The sequence below is a fragment of the Castor canadensis genome, chromosome 7, assembly GCF_047511655.1.
Source record: "Castor canadensis chromosome 7, mCasCan1.hap1v2, whole genome shotgun sequence".
Classification (NCBI taxonomy): Eukaryota; Metazoa; Chordata; class Mammalia; order Rodentia; family Castoridae; genus Castor; species Castor canadensis.
In genome coordinates, this window is record NC_133392.1 from 65172432 (window position 1) to 65198285 (window position 25854).

General features: G+C 41.8%; 1 protein-coding gene and 1 long non-coding RNA gene across 13 annotated transcripts in view; both read left to right on the forward strand.

Annotated features, from left to right (window-relative positions):
* Lrmda (leucine rich melanocyte differentiation associated) overlaps positions 1 to 25854 on the forward strand; it is a 1025409-nt gene that overhangs the window by 160892 nt on the left and 838663 nt on the right. The gene's annotated exons all lie outside the window — the stretch shown is intronic.
* Positions 1 to 25854, forward strand: part of LOC141424822 (uncharacterized) — a 206620-nt gene that overhangs the window by 135108 nt on the left and 45658 nt on the right. Inside the window, exon 1 of one of the 2 annotated variants that reach the window (XR_012449757.1) lies at positions 1 to 5711. This exon is cut by the window's left edge and continues 35907 nt beyond it. The exons of the other annotated variant lie outside the window; for it this stretch is intronic. This is a non-coding gene — a long non-coding RNA (uncharacterized lncRNA). The remainder of the gene's footprint in view (positions 5712 to 25854) is intronic. 2 annotated transcript variants of the gene reach the window in all.

Sequence of the window (25854 nt, forward strand, 5' to 3'; positions counted from 1 at the left end):
CCACCGTTTTCCATGTTGGCCCCAACCAGAGACTAGCACCCAGCAAGTTTCTACATCATGGGATAATTTAACTAAAACACCAGAAGTGGGAGGACAAGAAAGAAAGAGGTTAAGCACATTGAGAGGCCACTGGTCAGACACTTTGATCAGATTTGAAAGTGACAACCCGGACCCTTAACCTAAGGAATCCTCTCCGGGCACCTTCTAGTCTCTCCTGCTGGCGCTGGGATGTTAAGTGTGATTGGAGAGGAACTAATGACTAACAGCTCAGAGATGAAGAAATGGAGTGACAGAAATTAACCTACCCTACTGAAGGTCACACAAGAGGAGGAGGTCACATTGAGAAGGACATCTACATCTCTCTGGCTCCAATGTCCAGGTTCTTTATCATGATAGAATCAGCTGAAGTAGAAAGATGGAGGTGGCTGTGGTGGGGGTTAAGTGTTCTCTTTCCAGTTTCACCATCCAAAGAACTCTTTGTCGTCTAGTGCTGAGATAGGAATAGTCCAGTGCTGGTGACTTCCTCTGTCAAACCAGTCCAAGCTGAGGCCAGATGGCCGAGTGCTCAAATGCATGCCTGTCAGTGTGAGGTATACGAGGATGCGGTATGTCAGTTCCTTACCATGTGGCTTCCTTTCCTCTCTGCTCATGCACAAATGGAAATGTCAGAACTGCCTTTAAAACAAAGGTGCAATGAAAGTATTAAAGCCAGAAAAGAAAGACTAACAATGGCTGTGTTTTAAACTGAGGTTCCATTTTCTCATTGACTTCCAGATTCTGATTGGGTATAGAGTCTTCTCCAGCCCTTCTCCTCACTCACTCACTCACTCATGAGACTCACTGTGTCTGCTTGAAAGCCCTGTGTTTCCACTGTACCTTTGGATTTCAAATGTTGTGAGGACTGGGGACACTTAAAGGAGGGGGTGATCTCTTGGACGAAGACCTCAACTCCCAGAGCTGCCACCGACTATTTTTGTTCCTTTCTTCTCACTTCTTTTCTGTTTACCTTTGGCTTGAGTGAGTCGATTGGCATTTCTCTTTGAACTGTGAAAATTCAGCATTTGCCATGAGCAAGAGAGAGGGAGGGCAGAAAGAAGGTTACAAATAGATCTGAAGGGATGTTTATGTCTGCATCTCTATTTCTGGGGGCAAAGGACAGTATTGCCACCCATTAAATATTTATTGTACTAGCAACCTCTGGTCATCCCTGCTGGCAGAGGGAAGAGCTGATATGATAATCCAAAATAGCACCAAGTTCCAAGTTTTCTTTATTTGATTTGGCAGTGTGTTGCAATGAAATCCCATGAATTCAACCTAATTAGGAAGGAGGCCAGTTTGGATTACTGAAGCCCAAATTATATTTTATGGAAAATTGATTTTGTAGCTTCCAAATTTGTACAGTCATTTGAATTAGATATCAAAGTCTACAATAGAAAATCTTAGGACAGTTTTAATGACTGGATAAAAATATTTGGCATTATATCATAAAATTTTATAGAAATGATTATCTCCAAAGTGATTAAGACATTTCAGAACTCTCCTATTATAAGTTTTAAACTATCTTCTATCAGTTTTTCCTATCTGACATTATGAACAAGGTCTTTCTTGACATGATAGGAAAGTAAATGCCTGTTAGAATTTCTACACATTTCCAGTCTGTTACATATGAATGAACAAGATTGAACTACATGATATTTTCCCCTCAGCAGATTTATTGTCTTAATTATATATTGTTAAAGTTAGTGCAAATGGGAAGTCACTTTATGTAATGTATTTCTTGGGATGTCCTTATATTGAACTATATTTTTCTTTTGATGCAGGTGATAATTTTGTAATGGAGGCCAATTTAATGAAGGCTAATTTATTCTTGGTCCTCCCAGTTTCAGTTTTTAACACATGATCTTCTTTTTCTCCACATTTAATGATCTGTAAACAAATGGTAAAGCATTAGCAATGAGCATTTATTTATTTTTTTTTTTAGGAGAAATCCTGGCCTTGTTTAGGTTTTGTAACAGCAGCTTTGGCTTCATCCCTCATGTGAAAGCAAGGCAAGGTGACTTAGTGATTTCCAGAGCCTGGTGTATAGACTGCCTGGATTAGAACCACTGGAGTAACTTTGAATACATTGCTTTTTAGGACCTACTCCTACAGGTTCTAACTGAGTAGAGCATAGAAAATTTTATTTTTAACTGGTTCTTTAGCTGCTTCTGGTAGGTGCCCAGCCATCAAGAGGATGGCTAAAGTGTTAAAAAACCCAGTAGCTAGGGCTGGAGTTGTGAATCAAGTGGTAGAGCACCTGCCTAGCAAGTGCAAGGCCCTGCCAAAAAACCTCAATATCCATATCTTGGATGTTGTAAATATTGATGTCATGAATGTGGGGGTTTAATTATCTCTTTGAAATAGTGATGTACATTTCCTTTGGCTGTATACCAGATTACCAAGTAATGGAAACAACCTAACTATCCATTGATGAATAAATGGATAAGAAATTGTGGTATGTACACACACACGCACACACATGCACACACACACACACACCCATAATATTATCCAGACTTAAAAAGAAAGCACGTCCTTCCATATGCAACATGGATGAACCTGGAGGACAGTATGTTAAGTGAAATAAGTCAGACACAGAAGAATAGTGTATTATGTCACTTATATATGCACAATCTAAGTTAGTCAAACCATAGATGCAGAGAGTAGAATGATGGTTACTAGAGTTAGGGGAAGAAGGGAGATGCTGACCAAAGGGAACAAAGTTTCAATTATGCAGGGGCAATAACTTCTGGAGATCTAATGTACAACATGGTGACTGTAGTTAGAGTACTGCATTATATACTTGAAATTTGAGAGGAGAGTAGACCTTATCTTCTTGTACAAATATAGCAGTTGTGTGAAGAGAAGGTCTGTCAGTTAGCTCAACTGTGGCAATCAGTCCACTGTGTATATGTACGTTAAAACATCTTGTCATACTTACATACATACAATTTTTATTAAAAAAGCCAGCAGCAAGACGGGAGTCCTCATTTGTCTTCTTGCTCAGATACATTTGTATGTATCAGATCAAGAGTTGCTTGACTTAAGAAAGAGTGGGAGAGCATGTCTAGTAAGTCCAAGGTAGGGAGCACGACCCTTTGAGGGAGGGTGAAGTTAGTGAATCAGATAACATTTGTGATTCACGGCAGAGTCCGTCTTTTCTCTGCTCACCATGGCTTCCACAGAACCACTTTTTGTTATTGTTTCTGCCTGGGTCACCTGGCTTGGGTCAAGGCCACATTCCAAGCCTTGTTCTCCGGAGAGTTCTCCGGAGACCTTTGGCCAGCAGCTGTTTGTCTGGTGTGGTGACCCTTCACTTTACTCAGCCCAGTAACTGGGCGTACGTCTCAAAGAACCATCTCGTTGTCTTGGTAGGTCTCTCAAGTTTGTTCATGGGTCACGTTAATCTTGCCCAGGACACCAAATATCCGTGAGATAATTAGCATCTGGGACTGTGCCAACAGGTGGTCATCTGTATCTAGGCTAGAAGGTGGGGTTAGAATCAGGGAAATCAAACCCAAAGTGTTGGCAGTTGGAAGCTCCTGAGAAAAACTCACAGGTTTTAACTGCCAGAGACAGATCACTGCTTACTCTGCAAAATGGACGAAGGAACTTATTAAAAGGCCTTGCAAGGAGGTAATGTTATTTGCAAGTAAATGTGGTTGGGGAACTTTTTTTTTTTTTTTGCAATACTGGGGTTTGAACTCAGGGCCTTACACTCGCTTGGCAGGTGCTGTACCATTAGAGCCACTATGCCAGTCCTTTTTTTGGGGGAGGCAGGGCGTGTTGGGTATTTTCTAAATAGGGTCTTGTGAACTGTTTGCCTGGGCTGGCTTCTAACTGTGGTCCTCTTGATCTCTGCCTCCTGAGTAGCTAGGATTATAGGTGTGAGCCACTGGCGCCCTTCAAGGACTCAGTTCTTGTCAAGGGCAATTAATTGGGACTTCAAGCTGCAGTGTTTGAAATGAGATTTAAAAATAATCACCAGTAAGCTTCACATGGACACTAACTCTGGCTATTCCGTCTACCTTTTTAGTTGTCAGTCTCCCCTCTGGAATGTAGCTCTAGAGGGAGTAAATGTGGGTGTTGGCGGAGCGGCTCAAGTGGTAGAGTGCCTGCCTAGAAGGAGTAAATGTGACTTCTCAAGAGAATTCAGTTGCTTTTTCCTTTGTAAGAAAATGATTTTCATGTTCATGCAAACATTGGATTTGCTTAAAAAGTTGAAAACTTGGGTTAAAAATGTTTGGCTGAGCTTCAAGCATGTGGGCACGTGTGGCCAGAAACTGACTCTTTGAGTGAGGGTAAGACTGATGAATCAGGTTACACTGGACGGAGCCTTGGGGCTGGTGAGAAGACCTGAGTGTGCTATGATGAGTTGTGAATCATGAGTGTGAACATTAGGCAGAACCAGGCCCCCAACGTGCCTGCTCCATGTGCTGCTGTCATGGGAACAGGCATCAACAGTCAACTTCACTGCTAACACAGTCATCAGTAGGCAGGGAAGAGGTCTCCACATGGAGGAGATGGTGAGACCATTACACTTTACTGGTCAAAAGAATGCCTGACCACTGGGAGTTGGCCCAGGCCTGGCACATCCAGATCTCATGCTGTATTAGAAGCTCATCCATGTGTAGTGGGTGAAAAATTCTGTGAATTTGGACAAACTCAGCTGAATTACAGTTTCAGAATTGGTGAATGTGCTTAATGTTTTAAAAGAAGCACAGCTTTTATCATTTTTTAAAAAAATGTAAAATGCATATAACAATTTACTACTTTAACCATTTCAAAGTATGATTCAGTGCCGTATAGCCATTACCACTTTCTAGTTCCAGCTCTGGCACCTTATAAGTATAAAAAATAGTTTGAAATGAATGACAAATTCTTCCTACTCACAAACAGACCTCATTATTACATGTGTATACACATACATACCATGTTCACAACACATATCACCCCCTCAGACCACAAACATACACCAGACACCACATGCACAACCTCACACATAACACTCCCAATCATATATACACATCACATCATGCACACCCCAAATACCTCCCCACACCACAGATACCCAATTTCTGTACACACACATAAATACATGCACTAATATGTATGCAAATATACAAAGCACTTTATGTGACTTTCGTAGGGGTAGGATGTTGAGGATCATCTTTCTCACCCTATGATAAGGAAACCATGGTCAGAGACTTTCTGGGAATGGCCTATATTTGAATGGCTGAGGCAGCACAAACCAAGTTTCCTAATCCTGGCACTGTATGTGTTCTTGAATATCTTTAAAGTGGGCAAAAAGTGTTCCATAAAATCTACTGCTGAACTAAAACCTTTAAGAAACAGTTTTTTTTTTTCTATTTGCTTGAACATTTGTTTTTTCTCTCCAGTCTTATTTACATTATAAGCTTTTATAGCAAACCCTTTCTTTGGCCCAGATTAGATTAAATTTTACCACAGATTCTAAATCAAAGGAGTCATGAACTTTTCTTTTTTCTGAGTTGACCTTGTACTGGGTGGAAACTTGAAGCATGTGAAGCAATGAGCTCTTTTGGTGTGGGGAATGGAGTTGGGTGAAAGCAGGCCTCTGCTCTCCTAGGTTTGATGTGGGAGGCAGCCAGTGGAAGCCTAATGAACTGAGGGCTCAGGCAGAAAGAACACAGGTGAGAGTGGGTCAAGGACCTGTAGGGAGAAGCCCTACTGCTCCTCAGCATCCTTGGAGGCCAAAGGTGGAGGAATGGACTGAACAGGTGGTCCATAGCTAGGTATCTGTGGTAACACAATTTCTGGACCATTGGCCTGGGCTTGTGGAAAGTCTATCTGGAGGCAGAATCTCTATCACAGGGTCCATGGCGGGGGTGTCTGAAGCTGGCAGTGGTTGCCTTTGGTTTCTTCTTTTTCTTACCTTTCTTTCTTTCTTTATTTTTTTTGGTGAAACTGGAGTTTGAACTCGGGTCTTCCCGCTTGCAGGCTCTCTACCACTTGAGCCACTTCTGCAGTCCATTTTTCTCTGGTTATTTTGGAGATGGGATTTTGCAAACTGTTTGCCCAGGCTGGCCTTGAATTGTGATCCTCCTGATCTCAGCCCCCTAAGTAGCTAGATTGCAGGCATGAGCCACTGGTGCTTTTCTTATTCTTTTTTACTGTAGTAAAGTAATAATAATGTAAGAGTTACTTTTCTTGCTTGTTTTTTGAGACTGAGTCTCACTGTGTAGCTCAGCTTGGCCTTGAACTGGTGAGTGCAACTACCTCAGCCTCCTGAGTGCTGGGATTACAGATGTGTAAAGTTTACCATTTCAACTATTTTTAAGTGTGCAGTTCTGTGGCATCATACATTCACATTGCTGTGTTACCACCACCACCACCACCACCACCACCATGTCTGGAACTTTCTGTTCTTCCTAAACTGAAACTCTACCCATTAAATAGTTACTCACCATTTCCACTCCCCTCCACTCTGGGCAACCCCATACTGCTTTTTGTTTTCGTGAATTTGCCTACTCTGGGTAAATCTTTATGAATAGAAGCATATATGACTTGTCCTTTTGTGATTGGCTTACCACAGTTTTCTGCAGCTGACTTTCTATCAGCAGGCAGCCTACAGTGCTTCTGGGAGAATTAGAAAAAGGCACGCCTTTCCTCTATGTAGATGCAACCCCTGGCCAAAAACTAAGTTCGGGGAACAGGGCATAGGCTGGACTTCAGTCCCCACCTGTCCTCTTGTCCAAATGCATTGGTTAGTGACCAATCTGAACCATTGTATGAGTTGATCCTGCTTATTGGGCCCTGAAAGGAAATTTCTTATTGCCCCAGAGCCTCTGTCTGGGTACCTTCTGTATTTGTGCTCTTTGGGCTCCCTTCTCCTGTCCCCTAAGTCCCTCTTCCTTCTGTCTTAGGCCCAAGTAGATTACTTCTTCAGAACGGGGCTTTCTAAGAATAGAAGACTTTCCAAGGCCATCAGAGAAGGTGGGCGGGCCTCCATTGAAAAGCCTCTTGTTGGGAGCTGAGTGCAAATGACCTATGTGGATTGTTTTCCTGTGGAAGAACTCAGGGTTAACAATGAAGAGGAAAATGTGCAGAAAACTAAGTGGGAGCCTTTCCTTATGCGACCCCTTTGAACGATAGTTGAAATATTTAGCAAACTGAAAATACAGCTGGTTGAATGTGCTCTGAACCGTGCTGGGCCCTTTTGCCCTACCTCTTTGAATAAACCAGTGGCTGAATTGAAAGCAATCTCAGCAGTAATGAATATTCTTGTAAATCTCTCGAGCTGAGAAACTCTAAAACTGTGGCTAGGGTCCAAAGAGTACCTATCTCCTCTTAATTCTACTATAATACTTGAATGATCATTCGTAAGACATTAAACTTGAATTGATGCCATTTTACTAAGCAGATTTTAAAAGCAGCAATGACAGTAATTGAACTGCTTAAGATGACTTTTAATTGTTTATTATGGATGATGTGAAGAGATTTTTCTCTAAAATGTTGATTATTTTTCTGATTTCTAAAGAATTTATTCCCCCCCCACCATAATAGTTGAAGTGGTAGATGTAAAGAGGCAACCACATAGATAAGAATCAGTAAGAATGGACCTGCATGCCCTCACACTGAAATTATTACAGAAAATATTGCTGTAGAATAAGGGAACCCTGTGTAAAATAAATAAGTCTAAAATGGCAGGAACGTGGGCAAAAATCATCCAGGGGAGGCATTTTTTGCAGTATTAACTTTGGCAGGAAAAACATGAAGGGTGAGGTTTGATTATGGCAGAGCCATGTTAACTTTGCTTTTGGTTTTTGTTGGTTTGCTGTGCTCAGAGCACTCCTCAAACACATGCTGTTGCAGTCTGCCTCCTACCTTACCCTTCCTTCTTTCCACATTCCTTTGCTCAGGACAGGCATGTTACACAGTGGGAAAACTGTAGACTTGGAAATCTGGCCAAATGTTTTCTTGCATCAGTTGGCTGTGGCTTGAGATGACACAGTGAGAGAGTGCTATCTGGCTTTCTTCCTGCCCTTTTCTACACACTGCCCCCATCCCCCTCAATTTGGTCATTAGTTTTGCTGTCTTTGGAGTTTTAAGAACTTGGATTGTTTCTCTGTTATAAAAATAACATATACATCAGACTTGCAGATAGCTACTAGCCAGGAGGAGAGGCAGTGTGGGGGGAGTCAGGGACAGGGGTGGGAGCCAGGTAAGGTAAAGAGTGAAGAACACAGATTTTCATTTATTTTATGATCAGTGTCCTACGAAACAGTGGATAGAGGAGAACAATGTTGTACAGACTTGTTAAATTTAAAATATTTATGGATTGGACTATCTCTCTAAATCTCTCTCCTCCTCATCCACATATCACCTTCTCCTTTTTCATCCCTACCCCTGGGGCACCTGTCCTATTTTCTAGGTAAAGAAAAACGAGAGGATTCTGCAGCGCCCTTAAGTGTGATTGCTAAGGCTCTGGTGTTTGCAGAGTTCTTTAGGTCTCTCCTTGTTTTTCATAAAAACAAGATTTCTTATGCAAAATGGGTCACTTGAAAGCTCCAAACAATTTCTCCAGCGCAGCAGCCGGTGCTTCATGCCGGGGAGATGTTAGCAAGCCACTGACATATGGATATGATCTCTGTTACTTTGACCAGATTTGGTTTCTACAGAGTGCGTGAGAAGGGAAGATAAATTTTGTCCTAGTAATACTATAGCGACTCATAAATAAATGGTTACCCTTTGGTGCTTGCAGTTTTCATTAAAGCCGCCTGAGCTTTGTTATTGACACCATAGGTTGCCTATTCAGGGAAATGCAGTAAAATTTATCAGTGTGCTTTCTACACCTAATAAATCATCCAAACAGGGAACCATATGGCAGATAAGACCTTGAAAATGTGGCTTCAGCATGTGAGGAGTCAAGTTGCTGAAATCTTGAATGATTACAGCCTGCACATTTTCCCCTGGAATATCTTATACTTATTTTACATGCCATTTTCTTGTTCACCCTATCACCTCTTTGTCTCTCTCGCTCTCTCTTCTTTTCTCCTCCTTTCATCTTCTGTCCCTCACCAGCACCATCCTTTTTTGGCCTTTCTTTCTCACTCTTTGTCTTTTGGGTGGGGGTCTAGCTTTGATTTCAGCTTTAAAATAAGCGTCCAGAGCAGATAAGACATTTTTATAATGCCTTGCTGGTAGGAGGAAGAGGGGCAGGAGGAGCAGAGACTGACGGGAAGGGATGATGTATGTGGTGGCTGTGTCCCCGCTCTCCTCCAGCCCATTGTCATTAATCACGGCCATTAGTTTTTTTTTTTTTTTTCCAGAGCTGCCTTGTCTGCACAGAGCCTCAGAAAAGCCATTGGTTTTTTTTTCCCCATGCCACAGGACTGGGGGGAAAGGGAAGAAAGAAACCCTAGTACTTTTTTTTTTCCTCCCTCATTCTGCCTTACAGAATCTCCATCCTCTCCTGTCTTCTCCCTACTCCTCTATCCCCATCCAACTTTTTTTCTCTCCCTAAATGGGGCTGGAGGAGTGAACTGAATCTCAAACTCCATCACCTCTTCAGTCCTGTGTTTTTGTATGTTTATCTGACAGCACAGCATGGGGCACACCACAGTGATAGACTTACCGGATGAGAGCCGTGCTGCTCATGATGCACTGTTTAATTTGCAAGGAGGTTTTGTGGATATTTGTGTTGTTTTCCATGTTCTTTCTCTTTTGGGATCATGAAGCCAGCAAGATGGGAGAAATGTGTCCATGGTGGAGCATCACTGACTAGCAGCTGGGGAAGATGAGGTTGGCTGCTTCCTGGAGAGATGTAGTTAGGCATTTTCCAAGCCTTAGCCCTGTCTTGGGGCCCCTCCTCCCTGCCCAGCTGAGCCAGGCTCTTTAAGAGCAGCCACAATTTAAGATCAGTTGATACCACCCAGTTAGCTGGGGTAAATACTGGTTTTTGACAAGGGGAGTGACCATTCTTCTTTCCTTCCTTTGTACTAATTAAAGACTTGGACTTGAGGAAAGAGACCCCAAAGACTGTGATGACCCTCCAGTTCTGCATGTCAGATCATGGCTGAGTCCTGTTCATGATGTCTGACTATTCAAGATACTAATGTCCTAAACATGCAGAGCGTTTGGTAAAAGTTGAGAGCCAACCTTGAATAAAGAGCCTCTAAGCCTATAAGTATTGGTATACTTTTATGAAATTTGCTGTGAAAACAAAACATTGCTGGTGTAAGGGGAAGCCTAAGAATTAATGAAAGTATATGACAGCTGTATTTATGTTCCCATGTAAACAAAGTTGTTTGAACTAGGATCCCTACATACTGTCTAGTAGAGATCCTTAAGGTACTTGTGTTATTGAAAATATGCCAGTGATTTGCTATTAATGTATCCATTGAATGTTCATGATATAGGAAACTGTTATGAGCAGAGAATCAGGAGATGAGAGGCATGTTTCTTAAGACCTGTGCAACCTTGGTCAAATTACTTTACCTCTTAGAATTCCAGTTTCTTCTTCTGTCAAATGGATGGTTGGGTCTAATCCTGTGTCCCAAAGTGTTGGGACACAGGTGGTACAGGAAAGAGCTTTAGGTGGCACACAGAATGGACTTTAAAATTTTTAGTAACTAGGTTAATGTTTACAATTGGCTTGTTTGTTAAATAATGTTGGCTATTCATTTGTGACTATCTTATAACCTCCATGTTTTAATTTCTTAATTGCTAGGAAGAGCAAGTCAATTAAAGGAAAAATATCAATTATATAATAGTTTGGCTATTTTATAGAGATACTGCAAAAATTATAGTATGGTACACAGATGACCAAAAGTTGTTACTCTCTCTCCAGACCTGATGCTCAGAATCTATGAGTTTATTGATAAGTTTATATATAAAAATAAATTCAGGGTTTCCCCTAGAATTCTGAAAATATTCGTGAAGAGCTTTACTATGTTTAATAGAGCAAAGGTAATTGTAGTGTGGGCTGTGTTTAAATTATCTCAGGTTCTGTTTTCCTGGGGTCTTTGGGAGGATAGCTGTACAAAAATAAATCTGGCAACTGGGTGACATGACTTTAGTGAAATCTGAACATTGGAGGTCAGCCCTAGGGTTCCATAGACACCTCCTATATGATTTCATCTGAAGGGATCTGGAATGGCTAGATGATACCATCATCTTCTCTCTGCCAAGGTATCTGACATTCCAGTGTTCTTCTTTGGAGTTTTGTTTTTCAATCTGGTAAAGCATTAGAGTCACATGGACAGCATTCTAGTAAGGCAGATACCTATGTCCTGTTCCTGACCTGTTGAGCAGATTATCTGGGGATGGAGCTTACAATGACCGAAGCTTGTTCCTGTGTTTGGGAACCACAGAGTTAAGGCTGAGGGTCTCTGTGAAGGAGCATGTGTGGGGGAGAAACACATTGTGGGTTCGGTGGCCATTGCAACTTCTGCTTAAGCTATTGTTATCCCCGAGGCATGTGTGTTCCGAGAAGCATTCAGGTAAGATGCTGTCCCTTGGATGATAGCATAATGCAGAGAAGAAGCTCGGGGAGGCCAGAGCAGCAGCTCAAGGGCATGTAAAAAAGGCTACCGAGATTCCCCAGTTGCAACTTCAAGTGGATGGGCTAAGCCTATACCATTCAGCACATGGCTGGTTGTGTACCTGGTAGCAGCCTGCGTCTCACTCATTGAGATACTTTGGCTGATTCAGCATGTTTGATTGTTCCTTTCTATGTTAAATGGTGACATTAAATCAGCCCTCTGATGGTGTAATGTGTATTCTCCCAACGCACTGCTTCTTTTAATGCCCATTCTCTTTTTAGGATTATTTCATGGGTCCCATTGACTTACCGAAGTAGTCTCTATAGCTTGGCATTCATTGCCCCCCACAGTCTTTTCTTTCCTGAGTTCTCTCTTGCTGCTCTTTGTCTATACCCTCTGCTCTAGCCAGACCAATCGCATCAACTCAGTTACATCTCGTCCTTGCCCATCTTCCGGACCCTGTTCCATCTCCCTGAGTCTCCACATGGATTATCTCCTTCTTCAGTTATACACAGTTCTTAAGGTCAAATTCCATTTCTGTTTCCTCCATGAAGTCACACACCATAGTCCACCTGTGTCTGAAGCTCAGGCTTCTTTGCAAGAGACAGCACCAGGATGGAATAGGTGGCAGAAGACCTGTTACTACTAAGACTGAGTGTACCCTGGGGCATGTTACCCTTCCTGGGCCTCCATTGTCTTACCTGAAAGCAATAGTTTTGAGAATAAGCTTTTTCCCCTCTCCTAGGAAGGTCCAATGAGATGATGAATGGAGAAGAGTTCTGTGAATAGCAACATGCTGTACTCATCTAAGGAATATTCTTTGAGAATTAATCATGGACTGAGTCATGACTGCTCTTGTGTTGCTATCTTATAATGCAGTTCACCTGCTGTATTGTCGTTTAACATTTCCTGCATCTGTCCTGACTCTAAGTTGTTATCTTCTTCCCTTTGTAATTAATAACCAACTTAAGAAGATGCTATCCATTATGAAATAGTACCAAAGAAGGTGGGAAAATTTGCTTTCAAGATTCATTCTTTTTTCTTTCCTTCCTCCCCACAGTAAATACCTATTTTTATGTTGTCATCCTAGTCAAATCCTATTGTCCTATTTTCGTAGAATCCTGGTCCTGTACCCTCAAAATGAGGCTACATACAGTTATTAGGGAAACTCCCAGCCCACTCCCAGTGCCCCAGTTTCTGCCTTGCTGGGTTTGCAGTACACACTGCTGTTTTTTTTTTTCTTTTTTAAATCAAGGTGTACAGTTGTAGGTCATTGCTGTATTAAAGGTTGCATGCTTTAGGGAGGTGGTGAATGCACAAAACCCCAAATATTTTTCTGTTTTTGAATTGGGATCAAAAGAAGAATGCTCATATCATGATGCTTCTTTCCCACCTTTATTTTTGCCTCATTTTCTCTAAATTTTTCTTTAGCATCACAGTCCATTTCTTCTGAAAGTGACCCTGTACATTCTTTGAGGTGCAAGTAGGGGGAGGCATAGATATCAGAGTTAGGTAGCTCTGTTTTCACAATTGGCCTTTTACCAACCTAATAATTGTAAGAACCTTAATACCTTGTTTAGCTTTAGTCTTAGTGTCCTCATCTGCAAATGAAGTATCCTGTGTTCAAAGGTCTGGCCCAGTGTATTGGATAAGTTTTGCATGTCTTTCCTCTTCTTTTCTTTCTTCAGTCATGTTTTGGTCTAATATCATTAGCCCAGCCTTCCTACATGTTGTATCATCTGTGCTCATTGTGAGTACAGGTTCTTTTCCTGTTGCAGCCATAAGAATTGTGTGGCTGAGCAAGCCCTGCTGAAGAGTTCATGGGTAAAGGCTGAGTGTACATGTTGCCTGCCCCCTGGAAGCGCAGTTTGGACATTCACAGATGAGGCCTGGTCATGTTTTCACCTTGGAGGCTGGTCACCACTTTGTAACTCTACCTCAAACTTGGTTAATTCTATCAGAGAAGGAAAATATTGCGTTAGATGTACCTGTCAGAGGGCAAAAGGTATGAAATTCAGGCCCACATGTAAAAACCAAATATATTTTCTTTTATGACTCTTAGTGTAGGCAGAACTTTGTTGCATTTAGAGCTACTGGCCTTGATAAGCTACACATGTAAGTGGGCCTCAGTCGAAGAATTTACAGATTGTTCCGCCATAGATTGTGGCTTCCAAAGCAGGAATGCAGCCTGATGCACTCTTGTGTGCCATTTTGTTGGCTCTCGGTTCTACAGAAGTAGTTCTTGAGTCTGATGTTTTGCAAATCACGCTGCTCTAGCCTTTGCGGTGCACAGTCTTGCTCACTTTCAATGCACTTTCCTTTCTTTTCTATCATTCCAATTTTGAATTGTTTTTCAAGACCTAGTTCAATCTGATCTCTTCTTCAACTCCTTCCCTAGGATCCCATCTTAGTGATTTGAATTACTTATGCTGTAATTGCTGGGTGGCTATTTTTTTTTTTTTTTGGCAATTAAACCTTAAGACTTTGTTGTTTCTTTCTGTTGTCATTTTGAGTGATAACTTTGACTTTGTGGTTATTCTTGTTCATGTGCGTGTGCCCACCTTATACTTACTTCTTCACTGTCTAGTGCAGTGCTGAGCACCGAGTTAGTGCTCACAAGTGTTTCTGTTGGTGGGTTGGAATGAATGCCTTGTCCTTCCTCATTCCCATCCTCCCAGGAAGGCATCCTGTTTCCATTCCTGCACAAGCTATTCTGCCCACTGTTGGTTGGTGTGTACCTTGCAGTCATGGGCAGTTGCCCAGAGAGCTGCCCCCTCCTGGTGATAGAAGCACGTCTGCACTGCCTCAGGAGACTTAGTGGAATCCTGGTGTTGGTGTATCCTGCCTGGACGTAGAAGGGCCGCCAGGTGTGTGGCTTTGTAGGCTTTCTGAACACCTGTGAGTGTGGCTTAGATGCTGGCCACAGTAGGCTGAGGCAGAGGCTCTTCTGAACTTTTGCTGGAATCCCAAACTGGAGTGCCTCCTCCAGTTGGGTAGGAGGATGCAGGACCACTGTCCATTGTGTGGATTAGAGACCATTTCCCAGCACTGCTTGCTGATTTCCACTTCTGTCTGCTGCTTCTCTCCATGGTTATAAAGGGATTTGGGCCATTTCTCTAAAACACATAGTTCAGGGGCCCAGCATCTTTAATTGCATCAATCACATGGTGACTCTTGATAGTGTTGCAGTTACCTACAGCTCAAGAAAAATCCACCTGCTTTGGTTTTACGCGGTGAATGAATTAATTTTCTGAAAAAGAAACTGTGTGCATGTGCCTGTGTGTGCGCCTGCATCTGTGTGCACGTGTTGATGAGAGAATGGAATTTGATACTGGTTAGAGGGAATTTTCTTATTTAGGGGTGATGGAATTAGGAAGAGAGAAAATGCATAAGGAGTCTTCTGTGAGCTTGAGGAAGGAAAAATTCAGTCATGGTCAAAGATAATAGAAATACCAACTTACTGGTGTTTTACACTGAATTAAGAATAATGAAAAAATGTGAGATAGCCCAGAGATAAAAGGGTCAAGACGGATTGGATACTCATGCACACAGTGTGTATTTAGTTACCTACTTTGTCATCCTTCTGCCAATCCCTCTGGTTGAGCAGGCATCCAGGCCATTGTGTGTGTAGCCTTGTCTACAGTTTCTACTTTCTGCAAAGTCATATGTTTTTAGCTGTGATTGAAGTCACTACCAAGTGACTCACCTTGTCTTGAGTAATGAGAATAAACAACTGGTCACTACAGTGACCACTGAAACTAATAAAGATATATGGTGCTGGGCTGGCTTGGGGAGTCACAGAAGCATTCTTAAACTTCATGTGACATTTATACCAAAGGAACGTGATTCCAAACTCACTCACTGCTTATCCATTCTGAGAAAGAACAAACTATCTGACTGATGGTTTGCTAAATTTAATATGCTTAGCAAGTAAAATTATTGCCTACTCTAATGCTGTGTAATTATTAAGATACACTGCTTTTAAAAATACCAAGTGAATAATATTGATTTAGTGAACTGCTATTTAGAAAAATGCCAGCAAAGGAGGAATATTTTATTTTAGCTGCCTTAGAACCGTAATGGGTCTGGGCTGAGATATGCATGCGAAAATAAATTATGTACAAGGTAAACTATTTTGTTATACAGTACCCATAATATTAATTAAGCTGTAATTTTACCAACAATGCTTTAATTTAACAAATAAACAGGAATCATCTGTACCATTCTTTCAAATATATAACTTCGGGACCATAATAAACCATGCAGAAGCACCTGTGGTTAATTGTAAAGCAAACAGTGAGACTAGCAACTTTAAAGGGTAATTGTAATTTATAATTTATTTATTTGACTTATGCTGGATATAATTACTGTTATAATGCGTTATTATTTTCAGTCCAGTGTTAGATCTATCTGATTCCAATTTAGTCAGGCAGCCTGGTAGAGCTTCTTACTAGGGCCCCTTGAAAGTACATTCTGCTCCCCTCCCTTCCCTGGAATGGAGCTTGTAAAATAAAGAAGAATGGATGGGCTACTGTCAAACACAATCCTTGTTCAAAGCTGAAAGAATATTTCCATTTCCATTAAAGCCAAGAATTTTTCCTGCCCTCACGGTCCTTTAGATAGCAGCATTTGGAGTGACAGTGCCGGGGTCTGCACAGCCTGAGCCGTGGGTAAGTGGGCTGGGCTGATGCCTCCATAGAGAAGGGAGTAAGCAGAGGGCTGGCTGCTGAGGCTCAGTGTTCCTTACATTCCACGCTGAGGGTTGCTAGTGTTTATTATTGTGGTGCTTTGGGGCTTTGTTGTTACTTTCAAGAGCAGCCTGGAAGGAGCAGCTCGAGGAGGAAAAATACCACCATGGAAGAAAAGAAGCAATTATAGCAGGCCGTTTGTTTGTGGCTAACAGAATGCTGAAATGGCAGATTTGCAAATTTGTAAGAGAGGGAAGCTTAGTGTTCATCTTTATCAGCCAAAGTGGTTTCTTGTTAGCTGAGCAGCAAGCTAGAAAGCGACCGATTTTGACAACATAATTTACATCTTTGTATAAAACTATTGCTGGCAGCCGAACTAATTTGTGCTGGATTAGGTTGTTTGTCTCTGCTGCTGACTAACCATGCAATCTATCAGCGGCCGTTTTCAAATATCACTTTTCAACTGTGCCCTTGAGAGGGGGAATTGATCGGGAATATATGGAGCAAAATTACTCCAATAACTTTATAGAAGAAACAATTACAGAATCATACAGATGTGAATAATTCTGAAAAGGAGAAACAAATACAATGAATTTAGCCCTGTTCCTATCTTTCACATGAGCATGAAATCTACAAATAATACAGTAACATATTATTGGCCCCATTTCCCCTCCCCTTCTGTGTCTTGGTCAATGATGGAAAAAGGGAAAACTACTAGAAGAGTGGTGGAAAACCTTCTTGGAGACTGCATCTGAGGATTTTAGATGCAGGCTATATGAATGTCACTTAAGAAATGTTGGAGGTAACAGTTAGCATACACTTATCCCTTAGACTATGTCTGGATTTTATAAGTTTTAAAGTAAAATTCTGTGATAGAGAAAAAGAGACACCAGTTAGGCAAATATATTTGTTTCCAACATGAGCGATAAACATACACATACATTTTATCATGTATTTCCACATTATATTAATAATTTTTTACCATAGAGAAGAGAAATGGAGTTCCTCTTCTGCTATTAAATGAATATTTTAGACAGTTCTTCCTATCCTCAAGGGAGACATAGAATGACAGAATTATATAAAGGGGGCATAAAGGACGGGGTGGGATTCGTAAGTGATACCCAAGCTGAAGTTGTTTATAAGATGCCCGAGATTATCCAGCAAACAAAAAAACCATTAAGCACCTATTATTTTAAAGCAGTGGACACATTTTTCATCACTTTCCTCTGATAAATTTTCACTTGTGCATCCTGCTCCAGGTAATTAATTGCTTTCAGTTCAGAGGAGTAATAATGCAATAAATTATGCCAGTATTTCTAGTCAGAGGATCATATTGCAGCTTCCTAACCAAGGCGACACTAATAACAGTCCAGAATACTTGTGGGCCACAAAAAGTCCTATTACTATAAATTGGTTATATAAAGAGTCAAAAGACCAGGTCCTCAAAATTTCTTTCAAGTGATCTCCCTGAGGGAAGTTTGCAGTTCATGGGTTTGGGCAGTTTAATGCTGTGGTAAGATTACATAGCTACCCTCAGCAAATCTGTAGGCTGAATGCAGGAATGCTGCCATGATAAAGTTCTGGTGTGTCCAGAACTTACAACCTACAGGTGCTGCTCTGAGCACTTTACTTTTATCAGCCCTGTTTGAGCCTCATAAAAACCCTGAGAGAAGACAGTTATGTTTTTCTTTAACAATGAGTAAACTGAGGCACAATAATTTAGGTGACTCATCTAGCTGATGGGGAAATAGAATTTGAATCCAGGCATAATGCTCCCAGAATCCATGTTCTTCTTCCCCAATGCATTGCATCCCAGGAGGAGGGTCCCCCAAACCTTCTATACCCTCCCTACCCTCCCCACTCCTGAGACTGCAGGCTAGATTACCATAGATTAGGGTGGGGTAGGGTTGCCAGGAGTCAGTGAGGTGTCACCTACTTTTAAAAGTAACTTCGTATCTTCTTTGATTGCTTATCCTGGTAAATGCCCCATTTTGCTCATCTTCTGATATTATCTCTTGCTCTCACTTATTAATTTCTCTTTCTTGGAGTAACAGCACATGTGTCTGATCGTTCTTGTTTTTGGAAAAGACTTTAGTATATACTCTTCTCTCATCCTATCTTCCCTATCTTTTTCCTTCTCAAGTTCCAACTTAAATAAAAGCCTGAGAGAAAGGCCATTTCTAGACATCTGTGAGTTTCTTGAATGGTGTTCTTAGAGTTTCTGTGGACAGCTTTAGGTGGGGAGGGTGCCCAAGTGCAGCTGCTCCCTCCCTGGCCACACACAGCTGGGTCTTAGCCTTGCACCAGCACCAATAGTGAGAGAGCCAACTGCTCTGGAATAGCAGACTGCTGTCATTTCTTCCCACCAGCCTTGACAATCTAAAGGTTTTTGTGCTGCTTTTACTCTTGAGTGGTTTGTGCACCATGGGAGCTCAAGAAATGCAGAGTAACTGGGTTGAAGTCCAAGGAGAGGTGGATCCAGAGAGAGACTATGAAATGGGAAGGTGAGAGAGCTGTTCATCTTTGACCCAAGGCTGGGCGAGGTATGTCTTGCAAGTTGTTAGGGAAGAAGGCCTCTTGGAGAAGGTTTGAGGAGCAGCAGGCTCCATGGAGTTCTCGATGTTTCCCCCTTAACTGCTATTTAATAACTTGCCCTAAAAAGCACCACTTGCCAAGCTGTAGTGCAAACAGGGAAGTAGAGGCAGAGAGCATTCCACTCTCCATGGCTTTCCCTTGGGAACCCACAGCCAGGGAAGATGGGGTAAAACCTATGACTGTTTATGTGATGGCAGAGCCATCCACAGTCTGCCTGGATGGCTGATGGTTTCTGGGCTGTGTGGATGGATGGGGAAGCAGACAGGCTGAGATTGGAGGTTCACTCTTCTGTGTTGTTTACAACAGTCCCATCTTGGGTGGACACCCTACTTTTTCTCTAGCTGTTGGGCTTTGACTTTAATTTATTGCCATGTTCTTGTTCTGAGGTGATGGTTTCCTTGTGCCTGGATGCTTAACTTCCTGGTCTCACCTGCTAAGCCCTCCCTGGAGGCAGGGCTGCATCCATGCCATAGTTAAGACTATTTTAGGGTTGGCCTGACAGATGGTCACAGCTTACTCTTGCACACAACCTCTCCTTTTGCCACCAAAAGTGTCCTACCAGGGGTTGAGCTTGTATTTTATTTTCTATATATTTTACCTACCAATGAGGTCTTAAATTCATCTTTAGATAGACATTTACACATATGAGTCTTCATGTACACAAATGCTATTTCTGCATTATGCATGAGCCAGAAGTTGAATTTCCTGAAGAAAAAAAACAGTTGAATTTTCTAAGCAGGGTGGGGGTTTTCCTTAAAAGCTTTCTCCCCTATAACATTCTTCCCTGTAGTCTTCTGAATTCTCCAGATATTTAAAGACACGGAGAAAGGTGAATTTTTACACAGTCAAAGGTCTTTAATAGAGCACCTGCCTAGTAAGCACAGAGCCCCAAGTTCAAACCCAAGTACCATCCCCCCCCCCACACACACAAAGCATGGTTTATGGCAATTTTGTTTCATATTCAGGGATGATGGAAAGTCAGGTGTGAAGCTTTGGGTCAAGGATGAGATTGTTGGATATAGCTGTTGAAATACAGCCAGTACAGACTCCAGAGGTCATTGTGATGAAAAAGGCACAGGACTGTAGTTACTGCTGTGGGAAATGCTCAATAGAGAGCTTACTGTGAGGGTGGAGAGGAATCCAGGATAGTCTACCTAGATGCTTGAATGATGGCAGTGACAAAAATCTTCCATCTCTACCACAGGAAGAAGAAAATATAGTGACCTCTCAGGCCCTAGGCACTTGCTATGTGGTTGCTTCCCATTAGGGGAAATATGAGCACTCTAAAATTAGGACATTTCAGACTTACTCAGGACCTGGAGAGGTGTGTAGACTCTTCATTAAATAGGAGTAAATTCTTTGCAAATACTTTTAAAATCACATAATCGTCTTTGCTATTGCTTGCTTGACTCCCTGTCTCCCCTATCAGGTTGTTTCCATGGAGAGAGCAGGGATCTTGTCTTTCTTGGTTATGGTGTCTCCAGTGGCTTACAGTACTGCTTGGGCCTCAGTAAATATACTTTAGTGTAATAATGACTCTTGTGAAATTTTGGAAAATACGTCAAAACACAAAGAAGATAAAGTACTATCAAATATCAGAGTACTCTGAGTTGCTTGTTATACATATCTTTCTAGTGTTTTCTGTTTCTCTTCCCATTCGGCACTGGAAACTGAACTCAGGGTCTTATGCTTTACCACTTGAGACATTCTTTTGCTTTGAGTTTGTTTTTCAGGTAGGGTCTTCTGATTTTGCCCAGGCTGGACTCACACAGTGATTCTCCTACCTCTGCCTCCCAAGTAGCTGGGATTGTAGATTATAGATCTCAGTCTTTTTTTCTATGCATTTCCCCCACTGCATAACTACTTATAGGAACAGCTACATTTTCCTATTCTCAGAGTAGGATCACACTACCTAAATGTTTAACTGTTACTGTTTTTTAATGCGTAAATTTCCATGGCAAAATACAACACATCATGATGCATATTAGTCTGTGACTTGAGCCTTTCCTTATGATGAAAGCTGAGGTTGAGGGTGGAAGGTGGGGAGATGATAGTAAAATTGCATTCTCTCCTTTTCATACTGTTTGGTTTGGGTCACTGCAGAACAATTGCTCTACATTTTCTGTTGGTCTGTGTACTGTTCATTTTCTGGCTTTGAATCTGATTGCGCTGAGGATCAAGTGTACTCCAGGATGAAGATAGGAATGTGATTTAAAGAAAAAAAGCACCAGGTATTGCCCAGACTAATGTATTGTATGGAACTAATTCAGTCCTTTTCATGACAACCCCCAGAGCTCAATTTTGCTTGCTAGATGCCCAGTAAACATCTGAGGATCATGTGTGCTTCCTTCTCTGAACCAAAGCTACTCTCATTTGTGGCTGCTCCATCCCCTGGGCCTTGTTATTAATGTGACTTGGACCCCAGTGTACCTGCCCATTGGATCTGCTGCCTTTCCATCTTGGTGCCAACAGTAGATGTGCTGCTTGCCTTCTGGGATCCCACCCAAGTAATGCTTAGGAGGTGCCACCCAGACATTTGGAAAGGCATTCCTTCTGTCACACTGCCTCTTGTCATTACTGCTTAAACAGCTGCCCCATTGTCCAGATACCAACAGAGCCTGAGGTTCTAATTCTTCTGCTAGTATTTTTAGTGTCACCTGTTCTTCAGGGTTTAGCTGCTTTTCCAGATAAGCAACCCAAATCTTTTTTTTTTTTTTTTACATTGTAGTAAATCTATATTTATTCTTCTTTGTAACAATCTTTTTTTTTTTCATTTTTCTTTTATTATTCATATGTGCATACAAGGCTTGGTTCATTTCTCCCCCCTGCCCCCACCCCCTCCCTTACCACCCACTCCCCCCCCTCCCGCTCCCCCCCCTCAATACCCAGCAGAAACTATTTTGCCCTTATCTCTAATTTTGTTGTAGAGAGAGTATAAGCAATAATAGGAAGGAACAAGGGGTTTTGCTGGCTGAGATAAGGATAGCTATACAGGGCATTGACTCACATTGATTTCCTGTGCGTGGGTGTTACCTTCTAGGTTAATTCTTTTTGATCTAACCTTTTCTCTAGTTCCTGGTCCCCTTTTCCTATTGGCCTCAGAGCAACCCAAATCTTTGTGTCAAATCTTTCACCTCACTTCTTGCCTTCTTTGGGCCCAGAAGCAGAGCACTTGGTCCTTCACTGTGACTCTCCAGATGGCTGCACTGGACACAGAGGCCTCCTCTCACCTGATCAGGACAGGACAGGGGAGAGGTGGGGAGGAAGCACTCTTCATGGAAAAGACTCTGCACTCATCTTCTAGTTAGGAAGAGGTGTTGGGAAATTTAGTCTGGGCATATTCTGTTTATAGAAATAATGAGTTATAAGTTTGCTTTTCTCAATCTTTCTCTCTTTTTTTCTTCTTCTCTCCTCATCCCTTACTTCTTCTTCTGGACCTAAGAAAGGTCCTCAACTTTGGAATTTCAAAACCCATTCTCCAATACGTATCATTGTTCTTTGTAATAGGATCTGTCAGAGCCACTCTGTGCAGACCCTGCATTTTCACATTATTATCTCATTGTCTATCCCAAGTGTTATAGCCTTACTACGACTTCCTAACTAATCAGCTATTTCAACTTTCATTCCATAAGCTTTATGTCTGAGTGTAATTAAATGAGCATTAAGTCCCTTTTTTTTTTTTTTTACTAGCAAAGCCTGAAAGTTCTGATATTACAGTAATAAGTGTGGAGTGAATTCTGAATGGCATTTATCTCTGTTCATGGGCTCTAAATGTTTGATTTGCATAACTAGTTAAAATGATATCAGAGCAGCATATTGATTTAATTCCATCTTAGAAAACTGTTAATTAATAATGATAATAAATGTGTCAGTCCTTTATTATCTGCTTTGAATTGGTGATGATAGCTATATTAATACCACTTCAGTAATAGACCTCTGCTGGCTATTGTTGGCAAAGCTTTCAAGGCCAGAATCACCTGCAATCAGAATTTAGAAAATTTATTGCAGACTAGTTTTAAAAAGAACAGCCATGCCATCATATATGTAATTTTATTAACACCTACATTTTAATTTAACATTTTATTTACATAAATCATCATGATCAGAAACTTCAGGAGGGTATTAAACAAAGGCACTTTTTCATTTTTATGTGCCAAGTTAAAAGTTGCCTGACGGAAGGACTAGGCCCAGGTTGATTCGGTTTTTGTGGTACTGGCAGACCTGTGACCCCTCCTGCTGCATTGTCCTCAAGGCAGGACAGGTGTTCTCTGGCTGTCATCATTAAGGTGGAATTTGCTGGTTCTGTAGTGAGGCCTGGGGGCCTTGTATATATGGTGTGCTTCTATGGGGTACCCCTCCTTCCCAGTCTTTGTAGGTGTACCATAGTTCTGGAGTCCTGTCTTACCTCTCTGGTATTTGTGGGCAATGCAAACACTTCATCACTGGGTTTTTAGAAAGAAAGGATGACAATGTGTGGCTGTCTTTCAGTAGCTAGGCATTTCCCCAGACTCAGCCCCATAGCCCAATAGGTTTGGCATTCTTCAGTACATCAGAGTCCCAAGAAGAAATCTTCCATGAGACTCAGACACACAATCTCTGTTGCAACCAGTAGTCATGACTGTTGATAGATGTGTTGAAAATTTCCTGAGGTTTAGATCCTTTATCTGCCTGCCTCCCTCCCTCCTTCCCTCCCTCCCTCCCTCCCTCCCTCCCTCCCTCCCTTCCTCTCTCCCTCCCTCCCTCTCTCCCTTCTCTCCTTCCTTCTTTCTGTACTGGGGATTGAACTCAGGGCCTCTCTCTACCACTTGAGCCATGTCCCCAGTCCTTTTGCTTTTAGTTGTTTTTTTTTCTTTTCAGGTAGGGTCTTGCTAACTTCATCTGGGCTGGCCTCCAAACGCACTGCGATCTCCTTCCCGCTGCCACCTGAGTAGCTGGGATCACAGGCATGCACCACCATGCTTGGCCCTTTAGTTTCTTTATCTAAGGGAGACTAGTCTGATTAAATGAAATTTCATAAACACACTCACATATATATCACAGTGCTTAGCATCCGGAAGACACTTAGTGATTGGCAGTCCTTCTCTTTCTTGTCTGTTTAGGTTTTGAGTAAACTAATTATCCTTTGCCTATTTACAAACTGTACAAAAGACTGGGGCAGCTTCATCTTTGGAATGAGCAGTTTTAGTTACTCTGAGTCTATAACAAGGAGCCTGAAGAACTTCCTGTTTTCTGCATCAGGAGCTTGCCTCTGGGCCTGACTGTGCATGCAACCACACAGTCTGTTTACTTGGGATTTGCTCCCTCTAGATCCCTTATGTTTGGTTTCAAGCCATAGATGTCAATGACTGTGACTTCTTTGGAATCTGCATAATATCTCCTTTCTTTTCCTTACTTCTCCTGTCCTAAATTGGAGTTCCAACTTGCTTTTATCTTTTGATTTTCCTGCCGACCTCTTCGGGAACAAATTTCTAGCCATGACACTGTGTTTCCACAGAATCTTCTCATTGGCTATAGAGTTCCAAGGTCCAAGACCTTATAACCTCTCACCTTAAGTCGTGTATCCCTTCACTTTACTCAAGTAGCATAAGAGACCTCAGTACAACCTGGAGAAAGGATCCAGTTCTTTCTTTGGGTGCCCATCTTTTGTGTTTCTGCTCAAAATTTCCCTCCTTGCTCCCCACCCTGCCTCAGCCTCCTGAGTATCTGGGTCTACAGGAACAGGCCACCATGCCTGGTTTGCCTTTCCATTTCTGGATGGGGGAAACCCCCAAGTCCTTTGTTTGAGTCTGTATTAGATTAGCATGGTGTGGACGAAGCACTAGCTCTCTAAACTCCTGTGGGTGTGTCTCCAGCTGAATGTTCTCCTGACTTTGATTTCTCTGTGGGGAAATAATTTGCTTTGACATTGTTGGCCATCAGTATCACAGTGACATGGGCCTTCTTTGACTCAAAATGACAGCCCTTGGCCCCTGTGACATTGTTTCCATAGATTTACAATGAAACAGTTTCATATTTTGCAAAATAGAGTGATCTCCTGTGACTGCTATTGATGCAGTCTGCGCCATGGTCTTTGGAAGGGAAAAGCTGTTTCTGTTGACCCACCCTAAATTGATTCCCCTTATTCTGGTGTCTGGTCATATTGCTCTTAGACTGCCTGGGATGATGACTTTGTTTGGATTTTTCATTAGCATTGGATGCCGTAATGAGTTCTCTCCTTGTATGGATGCGTCCTTGTTATTTTTTTAGACTATAGTATTCTAATACCTTTGATGCCTGTCTGGAAACCTTTGCTCTTCTGCTCTTCCAGTGTCCTGGAGAAGAGTTAGCTGGGTACCTACTCCTGGAAAGTTAGTTCCTGTAGTGTTTTTTACCCTTTGAGGTGGTTTGGGATATAGGCAGGAGAATATCAGCCTCTGAAACCTGTGATGAAGATATGGAAGCTTTGGAGGAGATTATTAGGGGGAGGAATGGGGCTTCCACTGGTGGTCCTTACCTTTCTGAGATGCAAAAGTCATGATTTGGTTGATCTCTGTGTTCCAAAAACACTCAGAGGCAGACAAGTTCTAAGGATGTTTAATCATCCTGTCTAAAAAGAAGAGAACAATCTTAAGTGTTTTTTTTCCCCCTAACTGGCTCTAACCTTTGGACTTTGAGATACATCATCTTGTACTGGCAAAGACTGAGTATCAAGCATAGGTTTACTAATAAACTCCTAGACTTACTAGAATGTGGAACATTTACAGAAACATTTTAATCTTCTATCTGAACTTGCACCCTTTAGATTCTCACTGGAGTTATATAGATTGAGTATCCGTCATCCAAAATGTTTGGGACCAGAAGTGCTTCTGATTTCAGAGGTTTTTCAGATTTTAAAATGCTGAGTTCCACCCCCTGCCCCCTTTGGATAGGACCAGGTCTAAACATGAAAGTCACTTATGTATCATACTTACCTTACAAACATAGCCTGAATGCAACTTTATGCAGTGATTTTAAGTGTTTTTTTTTTT